Here is a 19,880-nt window from a genome sequence, read left to right on the forward strand (position 1 = left end):
CTGCTTCACAGGGTTGTTTCAAGGACTGAATGGATTAAAATATCAAATATTAGGAAACGTACTGTGAAATAGTAAGTGCTCCTTGACAATGCCTTATTACGATTGCTACTGATTGTTTTAGACACGATTATTTGTCTATAAAAGGGCAGACTGGCTGAGTGGTCTCAGATAAGTGGCCATACTGACCTGTCTATTGTTACACAGAGAATTTTCTGGAGATGCCATGAAAGAAATGGTTAGACTGTTCTTCATGGTAGAGTAACTACCCATTAAATGCCAACTTCACTCTCCTTGAGACAAACTGCTAGTTTATTTCAACACGAGGTCTCCAGGTCAATTCTGAGACTCATAAACACCTTTGGTGTCTACTAAGGAGCTCCTGTTTCCTTCTTTGAGATGAAAACTGGGTTTTCAGCATGCATATTTATGTAGTCCTATCGATTCATCTGTGTGTTGCCTAGCTTCTGACTATACCCTGGCACAAAGTTCAGTCTAGAGTGATTTGATGGAAAATTTGCAACACGTGGGATATTCTCATGGATGAAACAGTTAGATTTTGCACTGATTATATAGTATACAACTTTCTGCATTTTTTCCCAAGTAAATCTCACACTATGTTCGCATATGCTTCTTATTTTTAGCAAATAATTTCCAAGAAATTGGGATCCCCATTTCTTGTAATTAATGTACAGCAGCAAAATAAGATGTTTCCCATAACTCCACCAATGTTGATAAAATTCCTTCCTCATGGAATCACTATTGAAATTATATCCTCAACACAGCTGCACATTGTCAGCATTGAAGCCTCTCATCTCCCCCAAGAATACCCAACTCTTCTGCAATTGTGGACATGGGTTTCATCTCTTACAGTGTTGCCATTAATAATATATTTAATTATGAACTCATAAAAATTAATATTGCAAAATGCAGCTAAGTGACTGACTAAATATTTGAAGCAGGTGGAGTTCATGTAGGGCATTAAGTAGAGAGCATATTTTAATGGTTTCCTGGCCCCATTCCATCTCAGGAGGATTGTGTGCATTAGCCATGTAAAAAGCCCATCCTACATGGCCCAAAGATGAAGCTGAGAACAATCATTTAGAGATCGGGGCACAGTGAGCTTTTAGATAAAATAGGCTTATGGGGTTAAAGACTGGCTGCTGACTGATCTCCTTAGGATATATTTAATCCAAAAGCAAGAGTAACAGACTGGGGCCAGAAACTACTTGGGATAATAAGAAAGTTTTAAAAATAAATGCATGAGGTCACGTAGGGTAACAGTCAGAGTTAAAGATGATCTAGTTTATAAATTATTGTTTACTATGAGTTCAGAAAATCACACTGACACGGCTGGATGGGACTCTGAATTCCCACAATAAAATATGTCTTCATTTAAAAATGAAACAAACTCTTTAAAACTACAACTTGTGGGATCCCTGGGTGGCTCAGCAGTTTAGTGCCTGCCTTCGGCCCAGAGTGTGATCCTGGAGTCCCGGGATTGAGTCCCACATTGGGCTCCTTGCATGGAGCCTGCTTGTCTCTCTGCCTGTGTATCTGCCTCTCTTTGTGTGTGTCTTTTACGAATAAATAAATAAAATCTTTAAAAAAACTACAACTTGTTTACACAAATTTAAAAAGCCTATTTTCCATTAATTCCCTCTGAGCACAAGGCCTTTCAATAAACATTCATAATTTTTTTTCAAATATATCTTTCCTATACAATCTGTTTTTGCTTTCAAACACACCTTCCATAACAATTTGATTCATTTCCATCCTTCCTTGTTTTCCTCCTCATAGTTGTGAATGCTTTTCCAGTTTGTTGAACTACTTACAATTTTTTTCACTCCTAAACTTTCAGAGGGACTGTGGTCTATGATGTGCACAGAGTTGACATGAGCAGAGCCATCAGTCAATTTGATATAATTGATAGTTACAGAACACTCCATTCAAAAGCAGAAAATACATTCCTCTTAAGGTCACATGGAACATGCACCAAGATTGACTGCTTTCTGGAGCATGAAACACAGCTCAACAAATTTGAAGTACAAGAGACTATACAAAGTGTGCCGCAGACCACAATGGGGTTAAACTAGAAATCAGTGACAAGACAGCTGGCAAATCCCCACATATTTGAAAAATTATCTCACACTTCCCAATATCATGTGGGTCACGGAAGGAGTGTCAAGAGAAATTTTTAAAAAGTCTGTTGAACTAAATGAAAATGAAAACACAACTTTCTATCAAAATCTGTGGAATGAGGCAAAGTAGTACTTATGAGGAAATGCCTACCACTAAATGCACATATTAGAAAAGAAGAAAGATCTAAAATCAGTAATCTAATCTTGGACCTTAAGAAAGTAGAGAAAGAACAATTTAAACCTTAAGCAAACATAAAAATAAAAATAGAGCAGAAATCAATGAAATTAAAACCAATAAATCAATAGAGAAAGTCAATGAAGCTAACAGTCAGTTCTCTGAAGAGATCAATAGGACTGATAAACCTCTTGCCAAGATAACTAAGTAAAAAAAGAGAAGACATGAATGGCAAATCTCACAAACGAGAGGCCATCACTATTAATTCCATAAATAATAAAAGAGTAATAAATGGATATTATGAACAACTCCGAGCCCACAGTTTTGGTAACTTAGATGAGATGGGTCAATGAGGAATGGATCAATTCCTTACTTAAACATCAACTATGAAAACTCATATAACAAGAACTAGATACTCTAAACAGGCCTATATATATTTCTGAATTTGAATCAATAATTAATCATCTTCCAAAACAGAAGTCTATCAAACACTTGAAGAAAAATGATGCCAATTCTCTACAAAATCTTTCTAGAAAATAGACACTGAAGGAACACTTTCTAACTCATTTTATGAGTCTAGCATTACTCAAATACCAAAACCCGATAAAGATACTGCAAGAAAGGAAAAATACAGACCATTGCTTCTATGAACACATGTGCAGAATTCCTCAGCCTAGTGATAGCAAATTGATTCCAATAATGTCTGTAAAGGTTTATATAGCACAACTAAATGGGATTCTTTTCCAGATACACGGGCATATTCCACATTGAAATATAAGTTAATCCAATCTATCATATTACCAAGTTAATTAAGCAAAGTCATACGTCCATATCAACAGATGCAGAAAAGGCATGTGACAAAACTCAACACTCATTTATAAAAAAACTCACAACAAATGAGCATTAGAAGGGAGCTTCTTCAACTCAATAAAGAACATCTACAAAAAAAACTACAGCCAGTGTCACACTTAATGCTGAGAAACTGAGCATTTTCATCCAAGACTGGGAACAAAGTAAGTGATGTCCCTTCTCACGACTGTTATAGGATATCATTCTAGAAGTGCAAGAAGAAAAGGAAATGAAAGGTATTCAGATTGTGAAGGAAGAAATAAAATTGTCTTTGTTCTGAGATGGCATCACTGTCTATGTAGAAAATCCCAAAGCATTGACAAAAAAATTTTTAAACCTCCTAAAACTAATTATTACAGCCAGTTACAGGATTAAAAGTATATATATATATATATATATATATGTATATGTATATATAAAAGCATATATATATAATTTTAATCCTGTAACTATATATATAGTTTTATATAACATATATATATAGTTTTATATAACTTATATATATAGTTTTAAAACTATATATATATATCTATATATATATAGTTTTCCTGTATACTACCAACTAATAATTGCAATTTGAATTTAAAACACAATGCCATTTATAATAACACAACTTAAATACATAGGTATTCATCTATCAAATTATGTAAAATACCTCTACTTAAAAGACTATGAAACTCTGATTAAATAAATCAAAGAAATCTAAATTAATGGAATATACTCCATCTTCATGAATAGGAAGACTCAGTGTCGCGGGATGTCACTTCTTCACAACTTGATGTATAGATTCAGTGCAATCTCAATCAAAATCACAGCAAATTAGTTTGATGAGATTAACAAATTGTTCTAAAGTTTATATAGAGCAGCAAAGGACCCAGAACAGCCAGAATAATATTGACTAATATTGACTTTTTCAAGACTCACTACAAATCTATAGTAATCAAGATAGAGTTGTATTGGCAGCAGAGTAGACAAATAGATCAATGGAAGAGAAAGGAGAGCCCGGAATCAGACTCATACAAATGTGGCCGGCTGACCTTTAACAAATAGCAAAGGCAATTCAACAGAGAATGGATAGTCTTCTCAATAGACGGTGATAGAACAACTGAACATTCATGTAGACAAGTGAAAGAAAAGAGAAAAAAAGAATGCAAACATGGAACTTACACATTTCAACAATGACAAAATTCAAAATGTAATGTAGGTCTAAGTGCAAAACACAAAATAATGAAACATTGAGAAGAAAGCATAAAAGAATAGCCACGTGACCTCAGAATGAGATCTAGATACTACACAGAAAACATGATCCGTGAAAGAAAAAATTGACAAGTTGGGCTTCATTAAAATTAAAAACCTCTGCTTTGTGAAAGACACCATCAAGACAATGAAATGACAAGTCACTGACTGGAAAAAAAATGTTTATAGAACACACATCTTATAAAAGATTAGTATCCAAATGGCATAAAGAACTCTTCAAACCTAACAATATGAAGACAAACAATAAAATTGAAAATGTGCAAAAAATCTGAACACTTCACCAAGGATGATGAACAGACGGCAAATAAGCACATAGAAATATGCTGAAAACCATTTGCTATCATGTAATTGTAAGCTAAAACAAAAATGAATTACCACTAGATAACTACTATGGACTAAATCCAAAGAAGCGTCAATCCTGAATGGTATGTGGGGCCTGTGATTGTATAGTGGTTAATACTCTGTGTTGTGAATGGTAGGTGGTGCTGGTAGGATCGCAACACAGTACAGTCACTTTGGGAGACAGTTTCTCAGCATCTGACAAAGCTAACAATTACATTCTTAGGATTTACCCACCTGATTTGAAAACTTCAGGTCACACAAAAACCTGGATGTGAAAGTGTATTGCCACTTTATCTGTAAACACCTAAAACTGGGAATAACCAAGATGTCCATCAGTTAAACAGAGACACAAATGATCAATCTGTACAATTGAATATCATTCAGCAATAAGAGGATTCAAAAAGTCAGAAAAAAAGCATTGATGCCTCTTAAAATACATATTGATAAGTGAAAGGAACCATTGAAAAGGCTACATACTGCATGATCCCAATTACATGACATTTTTGGAAAAGACAAATATATAGAAACAGTACAAAGATCAGTGGTTGTCAGGCATTGGGGAGAGGAGAGGGATGAAGTAGTGGAGTACAAAGGATTCTAGGGCAGTGAAAATACTCTGTGTGGTAGGACACCTGTTATACATTTGCATAACCCGTAGAATGCACAACACCAAGAGTGACCCCTGATGTAAGATAAAGGCACAGTGATGATGACATGTCAATGTAAGTGCATTAATTGTATCAAATGTACCATCTGTGGGGGGATGTTGATGTGGGGAAGGTTGGGGGGGTCGGGGGGACAAATAGGAATCTCTGTGCCTTCTCTTCAATTTTGTGTGAACCTAGAACTCCTTTAAAAAAAATAGTCTATTGGGATCTCTTGGTGGCTCAGCAGTTGGGTGTCTGCCTTTGGCTCAGGGCATGATCCCAGGATTGTGGGATCGTGTCCCACATCAGGCTTCCTGCATCAGCCTGCTTCTCCCTCTCCGTGTCTCTGCCTCTCTGTGTGTGTGTCCCTCATGAATAAATAAATAAATCTTTAAAAAAAATAAAAATAAAGTCTATTAAAAATACTTTATAAGGTAGTATTTATTTATTTATTTTTTTTATTTTTTATTTTTTTTTATAAGGTAGTATTTAAAGGTAAAACTAGGTATTCCATGTGTGATTCTTAACACAAAGCTAGCACATACTGAGCACTCAACTGATGCAATTATCAATCAGCAAACAACCAACTGTTGAGTTTCAATTTTTTTTTTTTTTTTTTTTGGAGGGGGCACATTTTAGGATCATTGTTTCTTTTATAAAGAAAGCATATGTAAGATTTAAAACAAAAACATAAAGACTGGATGGACATACCCTAGCTAAGAAATTCTAGCCAAGGGGATGGCCCAGAGCAAAAAAAACTCAGAATAATGAGATAAACACTAACTTGAGCACACACAAGCCACAGCAGATGCATTCTTCCTCCCTGTGTTATTTACGTTTTACAGATTTAACAATTCCTTCCTTTCGTCCACTCTGTCCCCATTCTGTGTTAGATAAAGGTCACTGGCAGCCATTATGGCTGTGATTTAATTACCCCTAAATCTACGGATGGGATTATAACAGACCTACAACAGTAATGAACACTATCCAGAGTTGGACAGGGCTGTGGGCAGATATTTGTGTCTTTATCAGGGAGACAGTAAGATCTTTGCTTTATCCAAGACATACTTGCATTCTATAAGGCAACAGTGAGATTTTCCATTATGTTACAGACATTAAATATGGAGAAATAGATATTGAGTAAACAAGGGTGTGAAACATGCTTATTTGCCTATTGATCCTCAACCCAGTCCTTCCCGGCATGGCTCTCCTCTATAGGTGTTTGAAGAAGGGAGTTGGAGCCTGCACAATGCCCTCCCACACCCCCCCCCCCCCAACAATGGCTTCTCTTTAGGCTCTGCCAGCAGGAGCCATTAGTACAGACCCAATTGCAGTAAGGAGGGAAAAAAGTTTTCTTTACTTATGACTGCCAGTAGAATGCCAGGTCCTGATGTCTTTCCAGGAAATGCAGGCCCAGCAGCACACTGGGTTCTTGGACTCTGGTCTGGCAGTAGCAGCAACATTATAAGGGACTGCGATCCCCTCGGTTCTTGCAGTGCTGGGATGATTGCTCCTTGACTCCTGCACAGAAGTGGCCCATCAGATCCCCACCAGCCTCAGCAGCTCCTGGGTCTGGGAATTACGGGCTCTGAGAAATGCTATTTCTATCTCCACTTCCCTGGCCATAGGGACGGAGGCATCATCTGATAGTTTACAGACCTCTGAGTGACACATCATTCTCTGCATTGCATTTCCTCAATCATCAAGTGGCAGTTTCTCTTTCAATGAATAATCAGTGACTGATGCTATGTGGATAGTACAAATTTGAGCTTCTGACCCAACCCAGAGATGGCCCACAGCTATGAAATTTTGCAACAGACATAACTAGTAGAATGTCTTCCTGGCAAATGTTATTTCAGTAGAATGCCTTTATGTTAGTTTTGAAACTTTATAAAATATTTTTCCTCTTGGTATCATTTTTATAGGAAAAATATCTGCTATCTCAAACTCAAAACTTTATCAACATGCTGAAATATGAGAAATGTTCTGAGTTACATCAAAAATAAAATTGAACATCTCAATCATGTGTAGACATTTTGAGAAAGTATCAAGTGTCCACACAGGAATACGCCTCTTGGATTTTTCTGAAGCTGAGCAAGACCATGTTCCTGCCCAAGAAAGAATTGTTTGCTAACAAAATATTTTTAATTGATTGGGGAAAGTGTTCAGCATTTTACCTCCTATTGTGATTTCTGTTTATGTAGAGATGACTTCGTGAATTTTAGTGATATTTTAGGACAATGAAGAGTGGTTTGATTCATGCCGATTGTCTGGATTTCAGAAATAAACGTAGACTCTCTCATAATGGAAAAGAGATTGTGAAGACAACACAACTTTAATATTATTAACGCTGACCCAGATTCCTAGGTGACAACGCATTTCCTCGCTTGTGCCCTTTGTTGGCAGTGTGACTGTTCCCACCTCATTCTCTCACTGAGGACATGAATTATTTTGAATATCTCAGCTTAGAGTAAAGGTCTCAGATTCCCCATGTCCTTCTCCAAGTCAAAGTTGAGAACAAGCCTTGAATTCGATTATCATTCATATCAGATGTCTTCCAATATCTGTGTGGAGGTTCCTCAAGGAGTTAAAAATAGATCTGCCCTATGACCCAGCAATTGCACTGCTGGGGATTTACCCTAAAGATACAGATGCAGTGAAACACCAGGACACCTGCACCCCGATGTTTCTAGCAGCAATGTCCACAACAGCCAAACTGTGGAAGGAGCCTCGTTGTCCATTGAAAGATGATGGATAAAGAAGATGTGGTCCATGTATACAATGGACTATTCCTCAGCCATTAGAAACGACAAATACCCACCATTTGCTTCGATGTGGAGGGACCTGGAGGGTATTAATGCTGAGTGACATAAGTCAGTTGGAAAAGGACAAACATTATATGGTCTCATTCATTTGGGGAATATAAAAATTAGTGAAAGGGAATAAAGGGAAAGGAGAGAAAATGAGTGAAAATATCGGTGAGGGTGACAAAACATGAGAGACCCCTAACTCTGGGAAACGAACAAAGGGTGGTGGAAAGGGAGGTAGGCAGGGGGTGGGGGTGACTGGGTGACGGGCACTGAGGGGGCACTTGGCAGGATGAGCACTGGGTGTTATGCTAAATGTTGGCAAGTTGAACTCCAATAAAAAATTAAAAAAAAAAAATATCTGTGTGTTGTGAACGCTAACCCTAAAGGCGGTGCCAGCTTCTGACTTCACTTACTCCTCGGATGTTGGCTGACATTCATTTTGTTGTGATACACATGGAAGTGAGTGATTGCAGCGGGTCTCCTTTAGGGTATGGACCCTGCTGCCAGAAGCGGAAATTTCTCCTCATTAAGTTTTAAAACCGATATAGTCATGTTTTGACCTTCATTCTCATTTTCCCCTCTGTCATCCTCTCCCTTCAACCCTGTGCCAAACTGCACGTGTTCTTCAGTTACTCCAAAATTCAAAGCCATGGGTTAGCATTCCTAACACCCTCGACCACCACTCGGATTCAAAAGTCCGTCATCTTCATCAACACGGTGCCAAGTGCAGGCCTTGCTCTGTCCCCCTCACGTCCACGGTGCTCCAACGCCTCCAGCCAGATCCCTTCTTTGGTTGCTGCACTATTCCCTTCAGCGGCTCCCACATTCCAGCAGCTCGGCTGCCCCCCTGCCCCGGTTCTCATCACTGCTGGTCTAAAATTTATGTCTAGTAACTCACCCGAGGACAAAGTTCATTGGCCAAAATTGGTATCATCAAGTGATGCTTCTTTCAAGAGAATAAGTGATAAAATCAATAAATATACATTAAAGTTTCGATGGATATCTAACGCTCTGTTAATTGCCTTGAACGCTAGAAAATAATTTCAGGTCAAGCTTTGCCCTTGAACAGCTAACATATTCTTTAAACAACGTTTTAGTGCATCATTTAGATTCCGTCCTTCATAGAACACGCACACACACACAAAAAAAAAAGCATTTGAAATCTGTAATTTTCAAAGATGGCCAGCCGGATGATTGAGATAATGCATGAGTACAAGTCTTGTTTTTAAAATAAAATTCCTTTCTATCAGAAATCTTTATGGAATTTTACTTGAATGTGTTCTCTATTTTTTTTTTCTTTTTGTTCTTTGTGTCCTACTGCTCAAGAAATACGCGATTCGAGGCCACTTTGTAGAATTCTGTAAATAGCATTCTGTGTTAAATAACACCAGGGCTACGGATGCCGGTGCCAAATTAGCAGTGAATACATAATGCGGATTCAACTTTGTAATGTTCCTCAGTCTCTGCCAGGAAGCACAGAGACGGAACCGTGATACAGCTACCAACTACCAGCACGAGTGGCAGCAAGCGACAGCCTGAGTCGCTGGGTTCGCAGAGCAGGAGCAACCGGGCCTCGCCACCAGGCCACCTCTCCCGGTGAAGCTGCAAGCCCTGACCAGGCCTCGGGGGGCCCGGGGAGCCCTCTAGGGAACGATTCCTTCAGAGGCGCGAAGGTCACCTTCATGGGACCCTCTAGTTCTCTTAGTAACTGTGAAAATCCTGCTCCTCGCGGGACCCTTCTCTTGGGCCTCGGCTGAGGACACGTGTGCAGGGGCGCACCTGCCTGAGCTATGGGGCAGCCTGTGGTGGTGTGTGGGCATGTTTAGGGTAACGAACTGGCAAAGCAGGAGGGTGATGCTGAGAATGAAACCATCCCAAATTCTGCGCAAGTGCAGCCTCCTAAACCCGGAGGCCTGCCCTCCGCAGTGCTCGCTGTCCCTGCTCTCACTTGGCTGGCCTGGGAGTGGCGGGGGACGGATCCCGGGTTTCAGGGGCACCCCACACCCGCCCTGCCCGGGGGCCCCATACGCCCTCCTCTACCCACCACCTGGGGCACCCGACCTTTGCACCTGGAACGTGCCCCCTTCTCATGCTCGGGTGGGAGGCCAGCTGCAGTGCCCCACTTGCTCCACATGGTCCTCCTCCCTTCCTAGGGTCAGGGAAGCCTTTGTCCACTGGCTGGATGGGGTGGACAAGGCTCAGAGCAGAGAAGACTGGCCTCACCCCCCACCCGGACCCCCCACCCAGCAGGGCTCTGGAGGAGGGTCCACATCTCAGCGCAGAAGGAGCAACCGGCCTGGAAGCCCAGGGAGGGAGAAGGAACGTCCAGGGCCCCGGGGGGCGTCGGGAGGTGTCCTCAGGTCTCCCTTCCTCCCCAGCCCCGCTGAGGAGTCCTCAGGACAGGGGACCGGGCTGGGGCCATCCCCACCCCCCGTGGCGCAATGCTCCGCATGAGCATCCGGCCCAACACGCAGCGTCCCTGCACCCTGGCAGCCTGGTGCTCAGGCCTGGGAGACCGCGCGGGGCAGGAGCCCCACTCCTGGTTCCAGGGAGGGGGCCAGATGCGCACCCTGGGAGTAAAACCCCTGCCCGGGACCCCGAGGGACCCCACCCCGATGGGACTGAGCCCGTGAACAGGAAAGTCAAAACCCATAGGGGCTACACCGCCCTCCCCGACCCCGACCCCGACCCCGACCCCAGGCCCTGTCCTGCTGCCACCGCCGGCCTGCTGTCGCACTCTCCACCACCCTCCACCCCCCCACCTACCCCCCATCCCCCCAGTCACCTGCCGCCCCCGCTCCCCCAGCTACCTGCCGCCCCCAACCCCCCAGCCAACTGCCATCCCCGCTCCCCCAGCCACCTGCCAACCCCAACCCCCCAGCCACCTGCTGTCTCCGCCCCCCCCACCTGCCGCCCCCCACCACCTGCTATCCCTGCCCCCCTAGCCACCTGTTGTCCCCGTCCCCCCACCACCTGCTATCCCCGCCCCCCTAGCCACCTGCCATCCCGTCCCCCCAGCCACCTGCTGTCTCCGCCTCCCCGCCACCTGCCGCCCCCCACCACCTGCCATTCCCGCCCCCCAGCCCCCTGCTGTCTCTGACCTCCTCGCCACCTGCCGCCCCCCACCACCTGCCATCCCCGCCCCCCAGCCACCTGCTGTCCCCGTCCCCCCAGCCACCTGCCGTCCCCAAACCCCCAGCAACCTGACGCCCCCATCCCTCCAGCCATCTGCTGTCCCCATCCCCCCAGCCACCTGCCATCCCTGCCCCCCAGCCTCCTGCCGTCCTGTCCCCCCAGCCACCTGCTGTCTCTGCCCCCCTGCCACCTGCCGCCCCCCACCACCTGCCGTCCTGTCCCCCCAGCCACCTGCTGTCCCCACCCTCCCACCACCTGCCACCTTCCCACCACCTGCCACCCCCCACCACCTGCCATCCCCACCCCCCAGCCATCTGCCGTCCCCGTCCCCCCAGCCACCTGCTGTCCCCAACCCCCCAGCCACCTGACGCCCCCATTCCCCCCACCACCTGCCATCCCCGCCCCCCCCACCTGCCATCCCCACCCCCCTAGCCACCTGCCTCCCCCCTACCCCCCCGACCTGCCGACCCCCCTCCCCTCGCCACCTGCTGCCCCCAGGGGCAGTCCGGCCGCCTGACCCTCTCTCCAGTCTCCCCTCGGGAACTGCTTCCTCATGTGACCCGAGTGTCGGTCGCAATGAGAACCACCAGCCATTGCCTGAGCCCCATAAAATCATAATGAAAACTGCCAAATCACATTTTCTAAAAAGATGGAACACGATGTCAAAGGAGACGCTTCACACAGCCGTAATAACAAAAACATCATGTGAAAATTCCTCATCAAGAATCTAATAAATGAATATGTTCAGAGGTCCCCGGCTGGCACGGGGCAGCTCCCGAGCCTCGGACTCATTTGATTTCTCCTGCATCTGCCTTCTGAAGCATCACCTCGTCCCGCGGATCCTGCAGCTGTGCTGTGTCTGGGGGCCGCTCACACCCACCACAGTAGGATTTTTTTCCCCTTCCCTTGAATAGCTCGCTGCGGTGGCTAACGGCCTCATCAAGGTTAACCATTCTTCTTGCCACCTTTAAAAATTACATTCTCGGAGGAATTGCACGACCAAGTCAGATAGTGTGGACACATTTAATTAACTAAATGTCAGAGACCATAGTTGTTACAAACGACATAAGGGGGAAAACAGGGGAGGGCATAACCTTGAGACACCTGTTGCTGAGTGTGTTCAACGGGCTGCTCATTTGAGCATCAGCCTTGTGGAGCCCAACGCAGTGAAGAAATTCATGAATATTTCCGTAAATAAGTCACCACAATTCTCCCGTGATGTCATGTTGAGACAACATGAAAGGTAGAGAATAAATGGAGATGGAGACTTTTATTCTTTTTCTGTCTCTGTCTTTCACTCAAACATAAGGGGATATTTAGCTGACCCTACCTTCAGGAAAATTGCTGGATCAATCAGCTGCTCGCTGATCAATAGTCATATATCAAGACCCTACAAACAGGATGGGCTGCTTTTGAATACATACACCCCCCTTCACGCCATGTGGCCCCGCAGAGCTGGGTGCATGTGAGCGAGGCGGACGCATCTCCATCATCTTCCTCGTTGGCCAAGCCCGCCTGGACCTAAGTATCTCCCTTCGTTCCTACCCTGCTCATTTCTTCTCTTGGCTGCTCCTCTGACTTCTGAACAACCAACTCGTTGGAGGAAACAGGGTTCATTTGAGAAAGCACGTGCCTCAGCCTCACCCGTCTGCCCAGGCGCTGACTGAGAATGTTTACTGGTGGGTAGAGTGATTCCGTTCCTGACTTCAACACTAACAGAGGGAATTACACCTGCCACACCCGCCTTCATTGCGGCCTTCCAAAATCCTGACCTCTTCCTGCCATCTGGACTCCTCTGCAGCCTCCGACCTTCGAGAGAATGCATCCATAGCCCAAGTCAGAGCTTATGGCATAAATAATTTCACATGATGCCACCCGATGCCACCTGATGAGTACAAGTGACATAAATTCTGCTCTAACCACATCACTTGTTACTTTATTGGTTCAAATCTATTCCTGCTAGAGTAATATCTCAGAAACTCCCCCAAATGCAAAGTCGGGTCCCTTGTCAGCACCTTCTCCCGATATGTGCCCATGGGACACTCTGTAACAACGCAACAAGCGTGAGTGCTCTTAATTAAAAAGAGTTGAGATGATACAGCCTCAAAGGAGTTGGAAACTTCTGGCTTTATACTCCACAACCTGAGCATCGTATGTGAAGAGGGACTGCCCTCATGTCTGTCATCTCCGACGGGCTTCGTGAAGGAGCACTGATTGCTGAGACACCCAGAGAACCCAAACTACCATCTTCCACGCTCGCAAAATAGCCGCTACCGAGTAAGGCGTTCACGGGCCATGAAGTGTGTAGATAATGTCTGAAATCCCTTCTGTTCAGAGTCACGTGTGAGTCCCGCATCCTCGGAGGCCACAGCAATGTGGGTAGGCAGGCTGCCGCCACCTGCCACGCTCCTCCATGACCCAGGGATAACAGACAATACCACCCAGCAACCTTTCAATAGGGTTTTAGGTGATATGTGTGCACCCTCACTGGAGTCTCTCAGAAAACTCACCAAGGCATGTATTTGCAGCCTCGTTTCCAGATGAAAAGAGCGATACAAGGAGGTTGAGGACCCTCCTGAGGCCCAGAGTGCTGTACCCAGTAAGTTGGCAAAGCCCACATGGTGGCCGAGAGCCCGCTGGGTGCCCAGGCAGGCTGCACTGCACACCACGCCAACCTGGTGTGCCGAACTCAAAGGCGGTCCCAGAGCTCAGCATCCATGCATGGACCAGGGGCCCGCACAACACCCCATGTCCCTATCGCCTGCCCATGTGCAGCCACCAGCCACGGATCGTGTCACCCACAAGCACCAGGGGACAGACCTGACCACCTGCCTGAGCAACATGCTCATTTCTGCAGCATCCTAAGATGAAGGGAATGGCTTAGCTCAATCATGTGGGGGATCCGGACAGGTGCTTAAGGACCAGCATTTGTATAAGAACTCAATTACAGGGATCCCTGGGTGGCGCAGCGGTTTGGCGCCTGCCTTTGGCCCAGGGCGCGATCCTGGAGACCCGGGATCGAATCCCACGTCGGGCTCCCGGTGCATGGAGCCTGCTTCTCCCTCTGCCTGTGTCTCTGCCTCTCTCTCTCTCTCTCTCTCTCTCTATGTGACTATCATAAATAAATAAAATTAAAAAAAAAAAAGAACTCAATTACAAGAAAAGCAAAAATAATACATTGTTTGGATTTCTCAACGTTGGAAGACAAGTCTCTCTAATTGTAAAGGTATTTATTTTTTGAATATTAGATGACAAATTCGAATTAAAACCACTGAGCTAAATAGTTGCCAAGGGGCTGTTTAAAGAGCTTTCAATTTAAAAAAATAAAATTTCATATTTTTTCTTAAAATACGACATAAAGAAAATTACAAACACCATGTAGGTTCTCTCTGCGTGTGACCATGTAGCACCAGAGTTTAGTGAAAACTTTTTTTTTTCAGTTTGTCCCAGGAGGAATTTATTTGTACAGATTTCAAAACCTGTGAGCTTTTATTCCACCTCCTTAAATTTGTCCTAGAAAATAAAAGAACTTTCTATTCCCTAATGTGGACTATTCTACTATAAGACTTCTAAGCCATTACGTAAGAAATGCAAATAATAAATAAATAATATATTAATATTGTAATATTGATACCATTATATATAATTATATAATAATTAATATTATATTAGATATTTAATAATATTTAAACAAAATAACTGGTATAACAATATCTTCAGTAAACAGGACCCTATGTCAGAAAAAAGAAAGGGAGGAAGACAAATATTAAGTAATTACAATCATTTTTCAACTTGACTTTGAAGAAAAGACAATTTGAGAAAAAGCTACCTGATAGTCCATAACCAAACAACATTGCATATGGGTAATTTAAATTACCTAATATTGTAAATTATTTTATAAAGTATATCTATCTACTAGTGCATAATTTTATATTAAAATAATGCTTTTCAGAGGCACCTGGGTGGGCTCAGCTGGTTAAGCATCCGACTCTTGGTTTCAGCTCAGGTCATGACCTCAGGGATCGTGGGATCAAGCCCCACATCGGGCTCTGTGCTGGGTGTGGAGCCTGCTTAATAGTCTCTCCCCCTCTGCCCTCCCCTACCCCCGAAAAAGAAATGTTTTTCAAAATTTGAAATATAGTCCCATTTAAATATAACTCTTAAGATACACATTGTACAGAAGGTGAATGGAGACATAACTTTTTGAATTGTCAAAACACTGGATGAAAAAAAACAGTTTTAATAATCCATAATAAGGAAACATTTGTCAAAATATACTTTCCACCTAGTAATCCTGTTAGGAGAGCTTTTCTTGAAAACGAACTGTTTTTTCACTTCAGTTTTATTGAGACTGAATGGACATACAGCACTCTCGTACGGAGCACGGCCTGGTGGCTGGACTTGCACAGGGTGTGAACTGATGGCCCGAGCTTGTTCAATGAATTAACATGGTCACCTCACATAGTTACTTAAAAGGAGAAGGAGAAGAGGAGAAGGAAGAAAAGAAGGTCAGAAACAAGGAAAAGAAAAAAAAAAAGTGTTTTTCCTCGTGGTGAGAACTTGAGGACCTCCTGTCTCAGCAACATTCCCACCCCACAGAGCAGTGTCAACCACAGTCCTCATGGTGTACGTGGTATCCCCAGTAGTTCCTTATCATCTAAGTCAAAGTTTGTGACTTTTCTACGTCTTCTATTTTATCACGTGCCATGGGTTGGATTGTGTCCCTCCAAGAACCACATGTAGACATCCTAGCTCCAGCCCCTCACAATGTAATGTTGTTCTAAACAAGGTCGGAGCAGATACAATCAGTCAAGGTGTGGTCCTGCTGGTGGAGGACGGGTCCCCATCCAGCTCGGCTGGCTTCCTCATGAGAAGATGAGGGCACCTGAGAACAAGGGCCGCAGGCTGCAGCCAAGGCCCCTCAAAGACCCTTGGGACATAGGAGTGCGGCTCCTACCCGGCCGGTGAGGTGTGTGCCGCCAGGAGTCTGTCCAGGAAAGATGGGACGATAATGAAGGGCATATGGAGAGCGCAGTGCACATGATTAAGGTTCCTGTGGTGCTGGTTTATGGGAGATCTGTCTTCTGAGGCTCATCTGCCACAAGGAAATAGGAGGCCTTTATGACGGTAGCGTGAAGGCTCTGTTAGGCCCCAGACGGGGGCCCGCAGCAAAGACTTGAGGTGGGAGGCAGCCCGGCGAGTAGGAGCCCAAGCTGGAGACCCCACGGCGGGAGCAGAGGCAGCCAGTGTTGGGGACCTTCCCAACCAGCCAGTGCTGGGGTAAGTGGAACTCTGTCCAGCGGGGGCCACGGAAGGCCGTCCGCGAAGGGAAGGGCGCGTGGGCCTTCGACAACCCTGCACTAACCACCACGCTCACGGGCTGCTAAATGGCCAGCATGTCCACTGCATCCCCAGCGGGGATAATCATGCCAGGGCACTCAGGGGTCAGTCACCACACACTCTAAGCACCAGTCCGAGGCCTAGGCGCACAACTGGATGGCTCCAGGGCCTTCTCCCACAGCATTCATTCTTAAGCCCTCTGTTGACCGGCATTCTTACGTGAAGTTTAATTGTCAGAGCCATAGTTTGAAATCAAGCCGCTGTGGGTTCAAGTCTTTAACGGCCCCTTCCCTGGAGAAGACGTGTAGTTGGCAAGCAAGCATATAAAATATCCCACATCATGCGTCCTGGGGGAAATGGCGAATTCAGCCAACACACACCTCGTAGGATGGCCCAGGCCCAAAGTGCGGACAGCACCGCGTGCTGATGAGGTGGCCATTGTGGAGGACGGCTTGACAGATCCTTGCAAAACTAAACTTGCTCTCAACATACAACCCAGGAGTCCCGAGGAGGGTGGTAGGTCCACACAGAAACTCACACACGGATGTTTATAGCAGCTTCACGCATAATTGGCAAAACTGGTCAGCAACCGAGATGCCCTTCAGCAGGTGACAGATAAGCTGACAGTGGCCCATCCAGACAACGGAACATTGTTCGGTGCTGGGCCGAACAAATGGGCCATCAAGCCATGAAAAGACACGGAGGGAGCTTGAATGCATATTACTAAGGGGAACGGGCCAATCTGGAAAGGATGCACCTGCATGCCTCCAACTACACGGCATTCCAGGAAAGCCAACACCAAAGCAAGATCGGTGGTCGCCAAGGGTTGGTGGCAGGGATGGAGGCAAACAGGTGGATCCCAGAGGATGTAAAGGGTGGTGCAGCTACGTCTGCGTGATAGCATCACGTCGGATACATGACAAATGCATCTGGAAAAATCCGTAGAATGTGCAGGACAAAGAGGGAGCCCTGATGTGCACTGTGGACTTGTGTCAGTACCAACCTGAGACATCCATTCACTCATTGAACAGGTGTGCCCCGCCGATGTGAGGTGTTCACGGCTGGGGAGACTGCAGAACCCTCTCTGCCTTTTATTCCCTTGGAGCACCTGTGTCTTGCTCTGCAGGGACCCGCAGTCAGGGTTTGCTCTGAGCCAAACCCATACAGGAGCCAAACCAAACCCGACATGTCCAGCTTCCCAATGTAGCTTAGTGCTTAGAGCGGAGTGGGGTCTCTGCTCCTTCGGGACTAAGCAACACCTGCCCCACCCAGGGCTCTGCTTTCTCTCCATCAACCAAAAATAAACATGTGCCCTGTGAAGTTATGTCCAAAGCTTAGAACCAATAAGTCAAAAAGGACCATATCTCACTGGAAAATCCCCGCACACGTAGATGTGAAAACAAATGACAGTAGGAGACCCACGTGCAGGAAACAAATCACGGCCTGTTGCCGGTTCATGCCCGCCCCCCATTACAGGCACGGATGCCGGGCTCCTGCCCACTTGGCACAGAAAGGGCCACCGGCAGGTGAAGTACTGACTGATGAATAAATGAACGAGTAAGGGAAGGAATGAATTCCCTAACCAGTTAGCAGGAAGCTTTAAGAAAGCAGGCAAGATGTGGCTGGCTTCACCCAGTGGTGCTACTCTGAAAAGTGGTAAACGTGTGGCCGGTGTGCTGATGGTCCATGGGAGGGGGATAAGGGAACGTGCGTCACAGGAAGGACGCGTGCTGTGTTCTGTATTTGATGAGAGGGGCGCAAGGAAAGAGGCTCCGGGTGGGTGAGGCCCCGAGTGTGGGTGACACTGATAAAGAGATGATGCCCCCGGGGCGTCGGAATCAAGAGAGAGGGGTGTGGGCAGAAGGGCGGGGGCTTCTGTATTGCCTTTAAATAGCATGTTGTACACTCACAATAGCCAGAAAGGAACACCTCCGCACGGTGTGCAATGCACAACTAACACACACTACATGATACCAGAGGGCTCACAGACTCTGCCCCGATGTTGATGCACGACGGTGCAGTTCAGTGTCTTCTGCATCTGACTTGATTGGGGTTTGGATGAGGACCAACACATCACCCAAGCCCCCTCGCTCATGGCTGATTCCATACATCAACCTGAACTGGGTCAGAGTGGGGACCTGGCGGGCACACAGGAACCGGCTGTGGGACTGGCGTGGACCCCGCGTTCAGGGGGACGGGGCTGTCGATCCTTCCAGGGACGCTGCAGACGGTCATGGCCACGGTGGTCGGGTTCTCGGGCAGGTCTATTGACTTGATGGAACTTTCTGCCTCTCCAGGTCCAGACGAACGTTTCACAGGCCCAACCACTGAAGGGGGCACTGTGATCCTCAGCAGGCTGAGTGGGCAAGTGGTACGAGGTTTGCCCAACATAAAATCCTGGAGGGGATCCCCGGGTGGCGCAGCGGTTTAGCGCCTGCCTTTGGCCCAGGGCGCGATCCTGGAGACTCGGGATTGAGTCCCACGTCGGGCTTCCGGTGTGTGGAGCCTGCTTCTCCCTCTGCCTCCTCTCTCTCTCTCTCTCTCTCTGTGTGACTATCATAAATAAATTTTTTTAAAAATCCTGTAGTAGCTAAGGGGAAGACAAAAAACAAAACAAAATAAAAACCAAAAAACCGCTGCCATTTGGTGAATTTTGAAGAAAGTCTTACACCGGATGGCATAAATGTTTTCCCCCGTAAATCATGGCTATCACCTCCTTATACTCACTTCACACAAATGTGTGAGCATTTTATGGCTGTATTAAAATGCATTTGGATTTCTCGAGGAAAAAGTATGATTTTCTAGTCTAATAATGTCTTAAATTTGTCAGTAGCTTGTAAGAACAGCTTAGAAGAAGGCACTTAAGCATGTCAACAAGCAGAGTACATTTATACCCATTTAAAAACGGTTCGAGATATTAGCTAGTAAAACAAAAGCAGCACCGGATTAAAGAATTAATTAAACTTGACAAATAGAGCTACAAGTAGACGTGGAATTGCTGTAAGCATGAGAAGTAGTATCTTCAGGACTCACTTGTTTCTAGCAAAAAAGTGAATTAACTCCTAGATGCAAAGTAGGTGCAATAATCCAGGGGAGGGGGGATGGGGGGAGAACTCGTAAAAGCAAGTTACGGGCACTCGGTGACACGTGCTTGTGTGAAGAGACCGCAACAGGGACTATGTGCGGC

The sequence above is a fragment of the Canis lupus genome, chromosome 2 (assembly GCF_011100685.1).
Source record: "Canis lupus familiaris isolate Mischka breed German Shepherd chromosome 2, alternate assembly UU_Cfam_GSD_1.0, whole genome shotgun sequence".
In the NCBI taxonomy this organism is placed as follows: domain Eukaryota; kingdom Metazoa; phylum Chordata; class Mammalia; order Carnivora; family Canidae; genus Canis; species Canis lupus.